The following is a 16,148-nucleotide window of genomic DNA, read 5'->3' as shown; positions in this document are numbered from 1 at the left end:
TTTCCGGCATCCTGCCAGAGGGGGAATCGATCACGGAGGGCTTCTACATCAACACCATTGCCTCTCCGATAAAGGGTGATTAGTTTACCTCAGACCTACGGGTCCATAGCTAGTAGCTAGATGTCTTCTTCTCTCTCTTTGATTCTCAATACAAAGTTCTCCTCGATGTTCTTGGAGATCTATTCGATGTAATACTCTTTTGTGGTGTGTTTGTCGAGATCTGATGAATTGTGGATTTATGATCAGCTTATCTATGAATATTATTTGAATCTCCTCTGAATTATTTTATGCATGACTTGATAGCTTTGCAACTCTCTTCGAACTATCGATTTGGTTTGGCCAACTAGATTCGTTTTTCTTGCAATGGGAGAAGTGTTTAGCTTTGGGTTCAATCTTGCGGTGCTCGATCCTAGTGACAGAAGGGGAACCGACACATATTGTATTGTTTTCATCGAGGATAAAAAGATGGGGTTTTCATCAAATTGTTTGAGTTAATTCCTCTACATCATGTCATCTTGCTTAAGGTGTTACTCCGTTCTTTATGAACTTAATACTCTAGATGCATGTTGGATAGCGGTTGATGTGTGGAGTAATAGTAGTAGATGCAGAATCGTTTCAGCCTACTTGACACAGACGTGATGCCTATATTCATGATCATTGCCTTAGATATCGTCATAACTTTGCGCTTTTGTATCAATTGCTTGGCAGTAATTTGTTCACCCACTATAATAATTTCTATCTCGAGAGAAGCCTCTAGTGAAACCTATGGCCCCCGGGTCTATTTTACATCATATTAGTTTTCTGTCAACTTGCCAATGTCTGTCACAGTTCCCTTACTTTCCAATCTTTTACTTTCCGTTCCATAAACCAAAAATACCAAAAATATTAATTTACCATTTATCCATCTCTATCAGATCTCACTTTGCGAATAACCGTGAAGGGATTGACAACCCCTTTGTCGTGTTGGTTGCAAGTTGGTGTTTGTTTGTGCAGGTATTCGGTGGCTTGTTGTGTTGTCTCCTACTGGATTGATACCTTGGTTCTCAAAACTGAGGGAAATACTTACGCTACTTTGTTGCATCACCCTTTCGTCTTCAAGGGAAAAACCAACTCAAGCTCAAGAGGTAGCAAGCTACTGTATTATAAATTCTCCATGGGTTATACCCCCATAGAATCGATAGTTTCATCAAAACAAGCAAAACAATGCATCAAAAACAGAATTTGTCTTAAACAGGACAGCCTGTAGCAATCTGAACATCTACCATACTTCTGTAATTCCAAAAATTCTGAACAATTAGGACAAAATAAACATTTTGCATAGCAATACTGTGTAAAAATTTCAGAAACTTTTGACGTTCCAGTAAAAAATGTAGAATTACGCACTACAGTCAAAGTTTCTGTTTTTACACTGCACATACCAACAAGAAATCTAATCATCCTAAAGTCAAATCATGGCACATTATTTTTATAATACAATGGATTTGTACAAGGGAATAATTATTTTTGTGAGAAACTTCCATGAAAAGTTTAAAGTTTATATTGTTTCCATGAGCATGAACACAAGTGTTCAAGGTCGACCCTCACTTCTCCAATGCATAACCTTCCAATCGCTTCTCTTTTTGAAGACGTTTTTAAGTTCCCCTCTATATTTTTTGTTTTTAAAATTTATAAAAGCACACAACAGAAGTAAATGACTCTACAACTTCTGAGTTGACTCCCTGGCATCACTTTCTTTAAGACCATTAAGCTAGGCATAAAGTGTCAAGTAATGGATCCACCCGGATCCCAAGGTATATCAAAGCCAATTTTAATTAGCAATGATTTGTAATTTAGTAGTGAGCACAGAGAAACATATATCATGCAATGACAAAGTCTAACTCTCTTCCTATGCATCGGCATGTCATAAAAGAACAATTCATGCACATCAAGTAAAGGCCAATACATAGCATAAGCAGTTTCTTGCAATTTTATCATGTTGGAAACATAGAGAGGTGGAGATATAGTTCCTCTGTCATAATAATTGCATGTAGGAGCAGAAGCACATGCATATTATATTCATCAAAATTATCATGTGCAATGCTTAAAGGCAACCCATCAATGTAATTCTTAATAAGTGCAAACTTCTCCGATATAGTGTAGTTTGGAGAATTCAAAAAGATAATAGGACTGTCATGTTTGGTGCAATAGCAACAATTTCATTCTTAACATAAAGAACTATAGCACATTCATCTCCATAAGCACAATTCATATTGGCATCTTGGCCACAAGCATAGCAAGCATCAGGGTCATAAAAAGGGATATATTTCAAATGAATCAATGGGTCATAGCAATTATCATAGCATTCATCCTTGGGTAAGAACGAAGGGACATTAAACAATGTATGAATTGGAGGGTTACTATAATTAGAAGGTGGGCACGGGTAGCTAATCTGCTCTTCCTCCTTTTGTTCTTTGCTCTCCTCATCATCTTTTTCATCCAATGAGCTCACAATTTCATCAATTTTTTCTTTCATAGACTCCTGTAAAATATTAGTCTCTTCTTGGACAGTGGAGACTTTCTCAATAAACGTATTAATATCGGCATTGTATTCATAATTTTCATAGCAATATTTAAGGATGGCAAAAAATTTAGGTCTATAAACAAAATCATCATAATCTTCATACTTTTCAAACAAAGATTTCAATTTCATAAGCACCCTTAAAAACACAAATTCTTCTATTCGTTCCATATCATAGTAATCATATCTACCATTAGCATAAGAAGATAAGGTTTCATTATCGATAAATTTGCATGAAAAGGGAAGGCGTGCATAGTCCTATCAACATACAACTAACCCTATGGTGTGATCCACATGTGCGCTCACATGATGGCACCAAAAGACAGCAACATAACCATAAGCAAATTAAACCGACCACAACAATTCACCAATTACCGATAGGACAACAAAAATCTACTCAGACATCATAGGATGGCAACATATCATTGGATAATAGTATGAAGCATAAAGCACCATGTTCAAGTAGAGGGTTCAGCGGGTTGCGGGAGAGTGGACCGCTGAATATATATGGGGGAAGGTGATGGAATTGTTGGTGAAGATGACAGATTTGTTGGAGTAGATCACCGTCACACGATGATTGCCCCGGCGGTGTTCCGGCGCCACCTGGAGAGAGGGGAAGAGAGCCCCCCTCCTCCTCCTCCTCCTCCTCCTCCTCCTTCTTCTTCTTCTTCTTCTTCTTCTTCTTCCTTGGCCTCCCCCTAGATGGGAGGAGAGTTCCTCCTCTGGTCCATGCCCTCCATGGTGGCGGAGGGGCGGGAGCCCCTCCGATATTAGATCTCCCTCTCTGTTCTTTTTTGTTTCGCGCTCCTGTTTTCTGGCTGAAAACTGTTTTTTATTCTCGGAGATCCGTAACCCCGATTGCACTGAGATTTTAACATCACTTTTTTCTGGATATAAGCTTCCTTGCGCCTGAAGTAGAGCTCCAACCAACGTACGAGGAGGGCACAACCCACCACCACTCGCCTGGGCCGCTTGACGTGCCCATGTGTGTTGTGGTGGCTGTGGGGCCCCGTTTGTGTTGATTCCAACTCCCGAAAAACACATATATTCCAAAATAATTCTCCGTAAAGTTTTACCGCGTTTGGATTTCACTTTATATGGATATTCCGCAAAACAAAAAACATGCAACAAACAGGAACTGGCACTTGGCACTGGATCAATAGGTTAGTCCAATAAATCATATAAAATGTTGCCAAAAGTATGCGAAAGTTGTATAATATTTCCATGAAACAATCAAAAACTATAGATACGACGGAGTGTATCAGCTACTAGATGTCGCATCGGTAGTCAGCTGAGTTGGTAGCGGCAGACAATGACTACGCGGCGGAGGCGGAGGCTACCTACGCGACGGCGATGACACCTTATGGATGAGCATGTGGCTGGGATTGCCGGTCCGGCAGGGCAGAAATTTGCACGGACTGCCAGACTAATGTTCTTTTGGATCCAGGCATGTAAAAAGTAAGCATGCTTACGCGACGGCGATGACACCTTATGGATGAGCATGTGACTGGGATTGCCGGTCCAGCAGGGCAGAAATTTGCACGGACTACCAGACTAATGTTCTTTTGGATCCAGGCATGTAAAAAGTAAGCATGCTTGCCTCTTCTTGGTTGTGCTCTGGCATGCGATCCAACGCTATCCGACAAGCTGTGTGGATGAAAGGATCGAGAAGATGTGTCTAGAGGGGGGTGAATAGACTCTTAACAAGAAAAGGTTGCAGTTTTTAATTTCCTCAAGTTGAAGTGGAGTTTTAGCACAAGTTTAAACATTCACAATACATATCAAGCAAGCATGACAAGCGTATATGAGCAGCGGAAAGTAAAGCATGCAATTTGCAAGAATGTAAAGGGATGGGATTGGAGTGTGCAAACACAATTGGAGGCACGAAGATTTTTGGCGTGGTTCCGATAGGTGGTGCTATCATACATCCACGTTGATGGAGACTTCAACCCATGAAGGGTAACAGTTGCGCGAGTCCATGGAGGGCTCCACTCACGAAGGGTCCACGAAGAACCAACCTTGTCTATCCCACCATGGCCATCGCCCACGAAGGACTTGCCTCACTAGGGTAGATCTTCATGAAGTAGGCGATCTCCTTGCCCGTACAAACTCCTTGGTTCAACTCCACAATCTTGACGGAGGCTCCCAAGTGACACCCAACCAATCTAGGAGACACCAAACTCCAAAAGGTAATAGATGGTGTGTTGATGATGAACGTTAGGCTTTTCGGTGGGACCGACATGATCAACCCGGTGGGATCGATGTGCTAGGGTTAGGGTAAAACCTCATCTCGGTTTGACCGATTACACAAACTCGGTGGGACCGATTTGGGTAATAAGCGAAACAGAGAGTTAGTCAAGCAAACTCGGTGGGACCGATTGCATATCTCGGTGAGACCGAGATTATTGCAATAGGCAATGGAGAGTTTGCAAGCCCATCTCGGTGAGACCGAGATCCCATCTGTGTGACCGAATTGATTAGGATTTGTGGCAATGGCTATGTCAAGAGAACTCGGTGGCTCCGGATGGAAAATTTCGGTGGGGCCGAGTTTGACTTTTGGTTTGGGACATATGTGGATATGAGAAAGTGGTTGAGGGCTTTGGAGCATATCAATAAGCACTTTGAGCAAGCAAGCCATCAAGCAACACCTCATCCCCTTTTAATAGTATTGGATTTCCTATGGACTCAATGTGATCTTGGATCACTAAAAGCAAAATGTAGAGTCTTGAGCTTTAGAGCTTGAGCCAATCTTTTGTCCTTAGCATTTTGAAGGGGTTCCACATCTTCTTGTCCACGCCACTCCATGTGTTAAACTTATCTGAAATACACTAGATAAAAACATTAGTCCAACAAGAGATATGTTGACATTAATTACCAAAACCACCCAGGGAGCACTTGTGCTTTCAATCTCCCCCTTTTTGGTAATTGATGACAACATACATCAAAGCTTTAGATAAATATATAGAGAATAACAAGTAAAGTTTTGGAAAGACATGTAACATGCATGGACTCCCCCTACATGTATGCAATCATGTCAATATGGAAAGTAAGAGCATGTGGATGCATAAACATGACAGAGCAAGCAATGTGTTACATGTATCTTGGCTATATGCATCAGAGCAAATGATGTGAATATATGAAGTTGTAACTTCATGCTCATGATTCCTTCTTGCAAACAATATGTACATCAGCAAGAAATCTTCATGCACATGAGTGTGATGCATATACTTACCTTATGGTCTAGAGCTGGCTTAGGAGGAGATGAACCTGAGTAAACAAGGTTAGATAACACAGATACATCTACTAGACAGAGCAAACGAAAGAACCATAAGAGTGCCAAGACTGAGATGACATGTAGAGAGTGAGTACTAGGTACTCTATAGGTAGACATGTCCCCAAAGGATAAAGATATGCAATGAATTTCAAGGATTTCCTTCCCTAGCAGTCTTTCTCCCTTTGAATCTTGTATTGGATAATGGGAGAACATAGGGAAACAAAATCAGAGCAAAACAGATCATAAACATAAAAAAGACATGTGACTTCTCTCCTCTTGAACACCAAGCATCTGGGGCCTTTGATGTGATTACCTCTCTCTACCTTTTTTCTCTCTCTCCCCTTTTGAAGAGAATAAGCTTTGATGTGATCTCTCTCCCCCTTTGACATCAATTTCCAAGAAGGGATCTTCTGGAGTGTGAGTCAAAATAGGTTTGGTCTTTGAGTCACAGAGCAAAGCAGCATATAGATTGTGATGCTGGTAGAGGACAAGAATCATCGAGTGGAGCTGGAACAAAGGTGCAGGAACAAGTGGCAAATTGTTTTCTCTGCAGTGAAATCGGTGACACCGAGTTGTATTTTTTGGTTGCACCGAAATGGTTTGGCTTGACCGAAAGAGACGAATCGGTATGAACGAATTCCAAACAGAGAGAACATTTGTCACCTCAGCTCACTAGGAAAATAAGATCTCACAAAGATCTACAAGGAATTAACTAAAGGATTTGCAATGAATTGGATGCCGGGAATGCAGAATAAAAACAAAGAAAAAGAAAAGAAATCTAGATGAAGAGAAATAAATATGCAAGAGATAAATGCAAGAATACATAGAAACACTAGAGAACTTCATCTAGAATTGGTCGGTGACAGAGTCACCTATGTTGGAGTGTATTGACTGAGGAGTCAAGTGAAAACACTTGATCGTAGGATATACTCATCGTTTAAGCTCAAAATGGGGTTAATATTTTTTGTTTAAGCTTTTGATGTATTCGCATCTTGTTGAGCTGCTTTGACCCATGACTTGGAGTAAAGCTTCTCTAAGATGGAATAGCATACCTTGGGTGGTGGTGTTGAACTTGATTATGTAGTTGAACTTGCGTGGGTTGCTCGAGGTTGATGAAGTGCATCAATGGTTGGGAGCACAACTTGGAGTTGAAGTTCATCTACCTACATGGGTTAGTCTTGCAAGGAAGAGCACTTGTGTATCCAACATGACAATCATGAAATTTGATACCAAATGAAATTTGATATATAGAATTTGTCAAAGGATATGCTGAGAGGTTTCATGCTTCCTTGTCTTCAACCACCATTGTGTAGAGACTTGGTGATGTAGAGATTGCTCAAGATATGAGTGAGTTGCAATCTCATGGATTTAGATTCATCCAAGTACCTACAAGGGTTAGATAGCATGCAAGGGTGCAAATATATCCAAGACATATGATCATCATCATAAGAGAAGAAGTCAAGGATTAGTCAAGGGCTTATGCCTTGCATGTATCCGAATGGAGTTTCTACTCCAAGTTTGAAGCATCAATGATGTTCAATTCACCTCTCAAACAACAAAATACTTTCTCATCAAGCGGTTTGGTGAATATATCTGCCAATTGCTTGTCGGTACGAACATGCTTAAGATCAATGTCTCCTTTAGCAACATGATCTCGAATGAAATGATGACGAACTTCAATATGCTTAGTTCGAGAATGTTGCATGGGGTTGTGAGAAATCTTAATGGAACTTTTATTGTCACAAAGCAAAGGAACATGTTTCACATATATCCCATAATCTTTAAGAGTTTGGGTCATCCAAAGTAATTGAGCACAACATGAACCAACGGCAATGTATTCCGCTTCAGGCGGTGGATACGGATACCGAGTTTTGTTTCTTGGAAGACCAAGACACAAGAGATCTACCATGAAATTGACAAGTACCCGAAGTGGACTTTCTATCACCCTTGTCTCCGGCATAGTCCGAATCGGAGTAGCCAACAAGATCAAAAGAAGACCTCTTAGGATACCAAATGCCAAAATTTGGTGTATGTATTAAGTATCTCACTATATTTTTCACAGCCTTAAGATGACATTCTTTGTGGGCCGCTTGATATTGTGCACACATGCACACACTTAGCATGATATCGGGATGGGAGGCACATAGATATAACAATGAACCAATCATAGAGCGATAAACCTTTTGGTCAACCGGTTTGCCATCCTTGGTCAAGTCAAGATGTACACTAGTAGGCATGGGAGTTTTCATACCTTTGCATTCTTGCATATTGAACTTCTTGAATAAGTCCTTGGTGTACTTTGTTTGAGAAACAAAGGTACCTTCCTTAGTTTGCTTGATTTGCAAACCAAGAAAGAATTTGAGTTCACTCATCATTGACATCTCAAACTTCTCCGACATAAGCTTTCCAAACTTCTCACTAAAATGAGGGTTAGTTGAACCAAATATTATATCATCAATATAAATTTGGCACACAAATAATTCACCATTAACCCTTTTAGTAAAAAGAGTAGAATCTATTTTTCCAATTTCAAAGCCTTTTTCAATAAGGAACTTGGTCAATCATTTATACCATGCTCTAGGAGCTTGTTTAAGACCATAAAGAGCTTTGTGAAGTTTGTAAACATGGTCAGGCTTCTTAGGATTGACAAAGCCAGGAGGTTGTTTAATATAAACTTCCTCCTCAATTTCACCATTAAGAAAAGCACTCTTAATGTCCATTTGGTATAAGGTGATATCATGGTGATTAGCATAAGCAAGTAAGATGTGGATGGACTCAAGTCTAGCAACAGGGGCATATGTCTCACCATAGTCCATACCTTTGACTTGAGTGTAGCCTTGGGCGAAGAGATGTGCTTTGTTGCGAACGACTTGACCATCTTCGTCTTGCTTGTTGCGAAACACCCATTTGGTACCAATGATGTTGTGGTTGTTGTCGGGCTTCTCGACCAATGTCCACACTTGATTTCTCTCAAAGTTGTGTAGCTCTTCATGCATGGCATTTATCCAATCCGGATCTTCCAATGCTTCTTCAACATTCATAGCTTCAATGCTAGGTATGAATGAATAATGTTCACAAAATTAGCCAAATGAGATTTAGAGCGAGTGATTCTCCCGGTTTGGATATCATTGTAGATTTGCTCGATGGGATGGTCTCTGGCGACTTTTGCATAAACTCATGAGAGCTTTTATTTTGTTCGGGATGGAACATCTTCTTCATCATCTTGTACTTCTTCATTGTTGACATTGTCATTTCCTTGTCGTGGTGGAGAAGGAGGTTAACGAGGTTCATCTTGGTGTACTTCCTCGTTTTCTTCGTCTTGGTGTGCCCCACTTGTGGATGCTTCCATATCAACTGTTGGTTCACCTTGTCGTGAGGTAGAATCTTCCACTTGGACGGACGAGGTACTCTCCTTCACCTCCGTTGGATGGATCTTGCCAATAGACAAGTCTTGGATTGCTTCCGAAAGGTCTTTATCTCCTACATCAATTGGTAGTTGCTCTACTTGCGAGCCGTTAGATTAATCAAACTTCACATCTACCATCTCTTCAACCTTTCAGGTGAAATTGTTGTAGACACGGTAAGTGTGAGAGTTTGACCCATAACCAAGTAGGAAACCTTAATGAGATTTAGGGGCAAATTTGGAATGACAATGCTTATCAAGAAAGTAGCACTTTGAGTCGAATACTCGAAAGTATCCAACTTGGGGTTTGTTACCGGTGAGGATCTCGTATGCCGTCTTGCCGAGTAGCTTGTGAAGATACAAGAGATTTGTTGCATGACAAGATGTCTCAACCTCTTCCACCCAAAAGTGTTTTGGAGTCTTGTACTCATTGAGCATCATTCTTGCCATCTCAATAAGAGTTCGGTTCTTCCTCTCAACAACTCCATTTTGTTGAGGCGTGTACGTACATAGCCAAGAACTCGTGTGAAATCCCTTCTTCGTCGAGAAAGGTATCCACATTTGCGTTCTTGAACTCCGTTCCGTTGTTGCTGCGAACCTTCTTGATCTTCACTTTAAATTGATTTTGGGCCTTCCTAGCAAAGTTTTTGAAGATCTTTGGGACCTGCGATTTATCATCAAGAAAGAACACCCACATAAATCTTGAAAAATCATCAACTATGACTAGACCAAATGAGTTACCACCAAGACTCTTGTAGGCATTGGGACCAAAGAGATCCATGTGAAGTAGCTCGAGCGGTCTTCTCGTGGTCATGATGTTCTTCATAGGGTGGCTTCCTCCAACTTGTTTTCCTGCTTGACAAGCACTAGAAAGTCCGTCCTTGTCAAATATAACATCTTTTACTCCAAGGATATGATCACCTCTACGTGTACCGATAAAGACCATTTTATGATTATCTCTACGAAACACTTGGCAATCTACTTCAGTAAATAGGACATTGAAACCAAAGTCAGCAAGTCTAGAAACGGAAAGTAAATTGTAGCCAAGAGATTCAACGAGCATAACATTTTGTATACAACTATCATGTGACATGGCCACTGAGGGAGTCCTGGACTAAGGGGTCCTCGGGCGTCCGACCTGTTAGCCATGAGCCGGACTGATGGGCTATGAAGATACGAAGACCGAAGATTGCACCCGTGTCCGAATGGGACTCTCCTTGGCATGGAAGGCAAGCTTGGCAACCGGACATGTAGATTCTTTTCTTTGTAACCGACTTTGTGTAACCCTAGATCCTCCTGGTGCTTATATAAACCAGAGGACTTAGTCCGGAGGGGCGGATATTCATTACCATAGCCATACCAGCTAGGCCTCTAGGGTTTAGCCATTACGATCTCGAGGTAGATCAACTCTTGTAATACTCGTATTCATCAATATCAATCAAGCAGGACATAGGGTATTACCTCCATAGAGAGGGCCCGAACCTGGGTAAAACATCGTGTCCCTTGTCTCATGTTACCATCGAACTTAGACGCAAAGTTCGGGACCCCCTACCCGAGATCCGCCGGTTTTGACACCGACATTGGTGCTTTCATTGAGAGTTCCACTGTGCCGTCGACGACAGGTTCGATGGCCCGTTCAATCATCGATAGTGACGCTGTCCAAGGAGAAACTTTCCTCCCCGGACAGATCTTCGCCTTCGGCGGCTTCGCACTATGGGCCAACTCGTTTGGCCACCTGGAGCATATCGACAGCTACACCCCTGGCCATTAGGTCATATTTGGGAGTTTGAACTACGTGGCGAACATCCGTGGAGATTTAATCTTCACCGGATTCGAGACCGCGACGACCGCTCCCGGTCACCCCGATGATCATGACCTAAATCTGTCATCAGACCGCATCCAGGATATCGCTCCTGTAACCGCTCTTGCCTTAGAGCCGGAGCAGACTGCGCCATCCGAGGACGGGAGGATCAACCCCACCACGGAGGCCACAGATTCCACGATGTTGGAGACGCACATAGACTTAACCTCTCACGACGTCTTTGTCACCGGAACTTCGGACTCGTCTCCGGCCGTAAGTTCCGAACCACGTGAGCCCGCAGATGCCGAACTTGATTGCTTATCGATCTTCGAGTTCAGCGCCGCAGAAATCTTACAGCACTCACCTTTGGGCGATGTGCTAAACTCGTTAAAGAACATGTCCTTGGCGGAGGACTCACAGCCGAACTATATCCGGTTCGAACTAGGGGCTGACGGTGGAGAATTTTTCTTCCCACCCGCCACCCACTTCATAGGCACGGTCGAGGATTTGACTGACACACTTGATTACGACTCTGAAGACATCGATGGTATGGATGATGATGTCAGAGAAGAAGAGGCCCAGAACCCGCCGTTCACCGAACGCTGGAGGGCCACTTCCTCGTATGATGTATACATGGTGGATGCACCAAAGGAGAACAACGGCGATGACAAGGAAGATCCAGCTGAGGATAAACCTTCTGAAATACAATCTAAGCGCCGGCGTCAGCGTCGCCGCTCTAAGTCACGCCGCAGCAAATACAGCAACACCGACACAGGAGAAGATAATACTCCAGAAGGTGCCGAAGACAACGAAGACCCCATTGAAACAGCTAATGAACAAGATGAACGGGAAGATGGGAAGGCTAGCCCTGGTAAGCAGGCCACGCATGAAGACTCAGAGGATAGAAGTTATCTTCCGCTCTCCGAGGATGAGGTGAGCCTCGGCACCGACGATTTCATCGTGCCTGAGGAACCTCTTGATAAGGAGCGCTTCAACCGCCAGCTAATCGCCACTGCAAGGAGCCTGAAAAAGAAGCAGCAGCAGCTTCAAGCTGACCAAGATCTGCTCAATGATAAATGGACTAATGTCCTAGCAGCCGAAGAATACGGCCTCAAGCGCCCAACCAAAAGCTACCCAAAGCGCAAATTGCTACCTCAGTTTGACGAGGAGGCACCGGAATACATACCTCCATCATACAATGCGGCTGACCGACCACCACGTGGTCGGGACAAAACGACAACTCATGTCAAACACCAGCCAGCCCCGCCTCATCGCATAGGTAGAGGTAAATTAGCCCACGGTCATACATATGACCTCAGGCAAAACCTAACAATAAAGCAGGACATACCAGATCGATCTACGGATCACGGGGACGTGCCTCGACACGCAACGACGGCCACCTATTCGGACGTGACAAACTTAGTCATGTGCGGGCTGAAAACCACAGACAGACTCCATCAGAGCTATGTCGCGATACGACCCGATATAGAGGCGCCGCACACCCTCATTGCTTCACTAATGAGGTCCTGGATCACGAATTCCCAGAAGGGTTCAAACCCGTGAATATAGAATCATACTATGGAACCACGGACCTGATACGTCTCCAAGGTATCTATAATTTTTGATTGCTCCATGCTATATTATCTACTATTTTGGACATTATTGAGCTTTATTATCCACTTCTATATTATTTTTGAGACTAACCTATTAACTAGAGGCCCAACCCAGAATTGATGTTTTTTTGCCTAGTTTAGGGTTTCGAAGAAAAGGAATATCAAACGGAGTCCAAACGGAATGAAACCTTCAGGAACGTGATTTTCTCACCAAACATGATCCAGGAGACTTGGACCCTACGTCAAGAAATAAAGGAGGAGGCCATGAGGTAGGGGGGCGCGCCTACCCCCCCAGGCGCGCCCTCCACCCTCGTGGGCCCCCTGTTGCTCCACCGACGTACTCCTTCCTCCTATATATACCTACATACCCCAAACGATCAGATACGGAGCCAAAACCCTAATTCCACCGCCGTAACTTTCTGTATCCATGAGATCCCATCTTGGGGCCTGTTCCGGAGCTCCGCCAGAGGGGGCATCGATCACGGAGGGCTTCTACATCAACACCATAGACTCTCCGATGAAGTCTGAGTAGTTTACCTCAGACCTTCGGGTCCATAGTTATTAGCTAGATGGCTTCTTCTCTCTTTTTGGATCTCAATACAATGTTCTCCCCCTCTCTTGTGGAGATCTATTCGATGTAATCTTCTTTTTGCAGTGTGTTTGTTGAGACCGATGAATTGTGGGTTTATGATCAAGACTATCTATGAACAATATTTGAATCTTCTCTGAATTCTTTTATGTATGATTGGTTATCTTTGCAAGTCTCTTCGAATTATTAGTTTGGTTTGGCCTACTAGATTGATCTTTCTTGCAATGGCAGAAGTGCTTAGGTTTGGGTTCAATCTTGCGGTGTCCTTTCCTAGTGACAGTAGGGGCAGCAAGGCACATATTGTATTGTTGCCATCGAGGATAACAAGATGGTTTTTTTTATCATATTGCATGAATTTATCCCTCTACATCATGTTATCTTGCTTAAGGCGTTACTCTGTTTTCATGAACTCAATACTCTAGATGCATGCTGGATAGCGGTCGATGAGTGGAGTAATAGTAGTAGATGCAGGCAGGAGTCGGTCTACTTGTCTTGGACATGATGCCTATATACATGATCATACCTAGATATTCTCATAACTATGCTCAATTCTGTCAATTGCTCAACAGTAATTCGTTCACCCACCGTAAAATACTTATGCTCTTGAGAGAAGCCACTAGTGAAACCTATGGCCCCCGGGTCTATCTTCATCATATTAATCTTTCAATACTTAGTGATTTCCTTTGCTTATTACTTTGCTTTTTATTTTACTTTGCATCTTTATCACAAAAATACCAAAAATATTATCTTATCATATCTATCAGATCTCACTCTCGTAAGTGACCGTGAAGGGATTGACAACCCCTTATCGCGTTGGTTGCGAGGAGTTATTTGCTTTGTGTAGGTACGAGGGACTCGCCCATAGCCTCCTACTGGATTGATACCTTGGTTCTCAAAAACTGAGGGAAATACTTACGCTACTTTGCTGCATCATCCTTTCCTCTTCAAGGAAATCCAACGCAGTGCTCAAGAGGTAGCAAGAAGATTTCTGGCGCCGTTGCCGGGGAGTCTACGCAAAAGTCAACATACCAAGTACCCATCACAACCCTTATCTCCCGCATTACATTATTTGCCATTTGCCTCTCGTTTGCCTCTCCCCCACTTCACCCTTGCCGTTTTATTCGCCCTCTCTCTCTCTCTATCCTCCCTCTCTTTCTCTATTTGCCTCTTTTTGCCCGCTTGCTTTTTGTTTGCTTGTGTGTTGGATTGCTTGCTTGTCACGATGGCTCAAGATAACACTAAATTGTGTGACTTTACCAATAACAACAACAATGATTTTATAAGCACTCCGATTCCTCCTCTTACTGATGCTGAATCTTGTGAAATTAATGCCGCTTTGCTGAATCTTGTCATGAAAGATCTGTTTCCGGCCTTCCTAGTGAAGATGCCGCTACCCATCTAAATAGCTTCATTGATTTGTGTCACATGCAAAAGAAGAAAGATGTGGATAATTATATTGTTAAATTTAATCTATTTCCTTTTTCACTTAGAGATCATGGTAAAGCTTGGTTTTCGTCTTTGCCTAAAAATAGTATTGATTCTTGGAACAAGTGCAAAGATGCTTTTATCTCTAAGTATTTTCCTCCCGCTAAGATCATCTCCCTTAGAAATGATATTATGAATTTTAAGCAACTTGAGCATGAACATGTTGCACAAGCTTGGGAGAGGATGAAATTAATGATACTTAATTGCCCTACTCATGGTTTGAATTTGTGGATGATTATACAATTTTTTTATGCCGGATTGAATTTTGCTTCTAGAAATCTTTTAGATTCGGCCTCGGGAGGCACTTTTATGGAAATCACTTTAGGAGAAGCTACTAAACTCCTAGATAATATTATGGTTAATTATTCTCAATGGCATACTAAAAGATCTACTAATAAAAAGGTGCATGCGATAGAAGAAATTAATGTTTTGAGTGGAAAGATGGATGAACTTATGAAATTATTTGCTAGTAAGGGTGTTTCTTCTGATCCTAATGATATGCCCTTGTCTACTTTGATTGAGAATAATAATGAATCTATGGATGTGAATTTTGTTGGTAGGAACAATTTCGTTAACAACGCGTATAGAGGAAATTTTAATCCTAGGCCTTATCCTAGTAATCCCTCTAATAATTATGGTAATTCCTACAACAATTCTTATGGACATTATAATAATATGCCCTCTGATTTTGAATCTAATATTAAAGAATTTATTACTTCGCAAAAGAATTTCAATGCTTTGATTGAAGAAAAATTGCTTAAGATTGATGAGTTGGCTAGGAACGTTGATAGAATTTCTCTTGATGTTGATTCTTTGAAACTTAGATCTATTCCACCTAATCATGATATCAATTAGTCTCTCAAAGCCATGAGAATTTCCATTGATGAGTGTAAAGAAAGAACCGCTAGGATGCGTGCTAAGAAAGATGCCTTTATAAGAGCGTGTTCTTCTAGTTCCTATGAAAATAAAGATGAAGATCTAAAAGTTATTGATGTGTCCCCTATTAAATATTTGTTTTGCAATATGAATCTTGATAATGATGGGACTGGATATGATCCACATTTACCTAGAAGGCGTTCCAAAACTTGGAGTTTTTAGATCTTAATGCTAAATTTGATAAAAATGGGATTGAAGAAATTAAAACCCTAGATGTTGCTAAACCCACTATTTTGGATTTCAAGGAATTTAATTATGAAAATTGCTCTTTGATTGATTGTATTTCCTTGTTGCAATCCGTGCTAAATTCTTCTCATGCTTATAGTCAAAATAAAGCGTTTACTAAACATATCGTTGATGCCTTGATGCAATCTTATGAAGAAAAACTTGAGTTGGAAGTTTATATCCCTAGAAAACTTTATGATGAGTGGGAACCAACTATTAAAATTAAGATTAAAGATCATGAGTTCTATGCTTTATGTGATTTGGG

The sequence above is a fragment of the Triticum urartu genome, chromosome 7A (genome assembly GCF_056163025.1).
Source record: "Triticum urartu cultivar PI428250 chromosome 7A, HENAU_Tu73, whole genome shotgun sequence".
NCBI lineage: Eukaryota > Viridiplantae > Streptophyta > Magnoliopsida > Poales > Poaceae > Triticum > Triticum urartu.
This window is presented reverse-complemented; position numbering follows the sequence as displayed.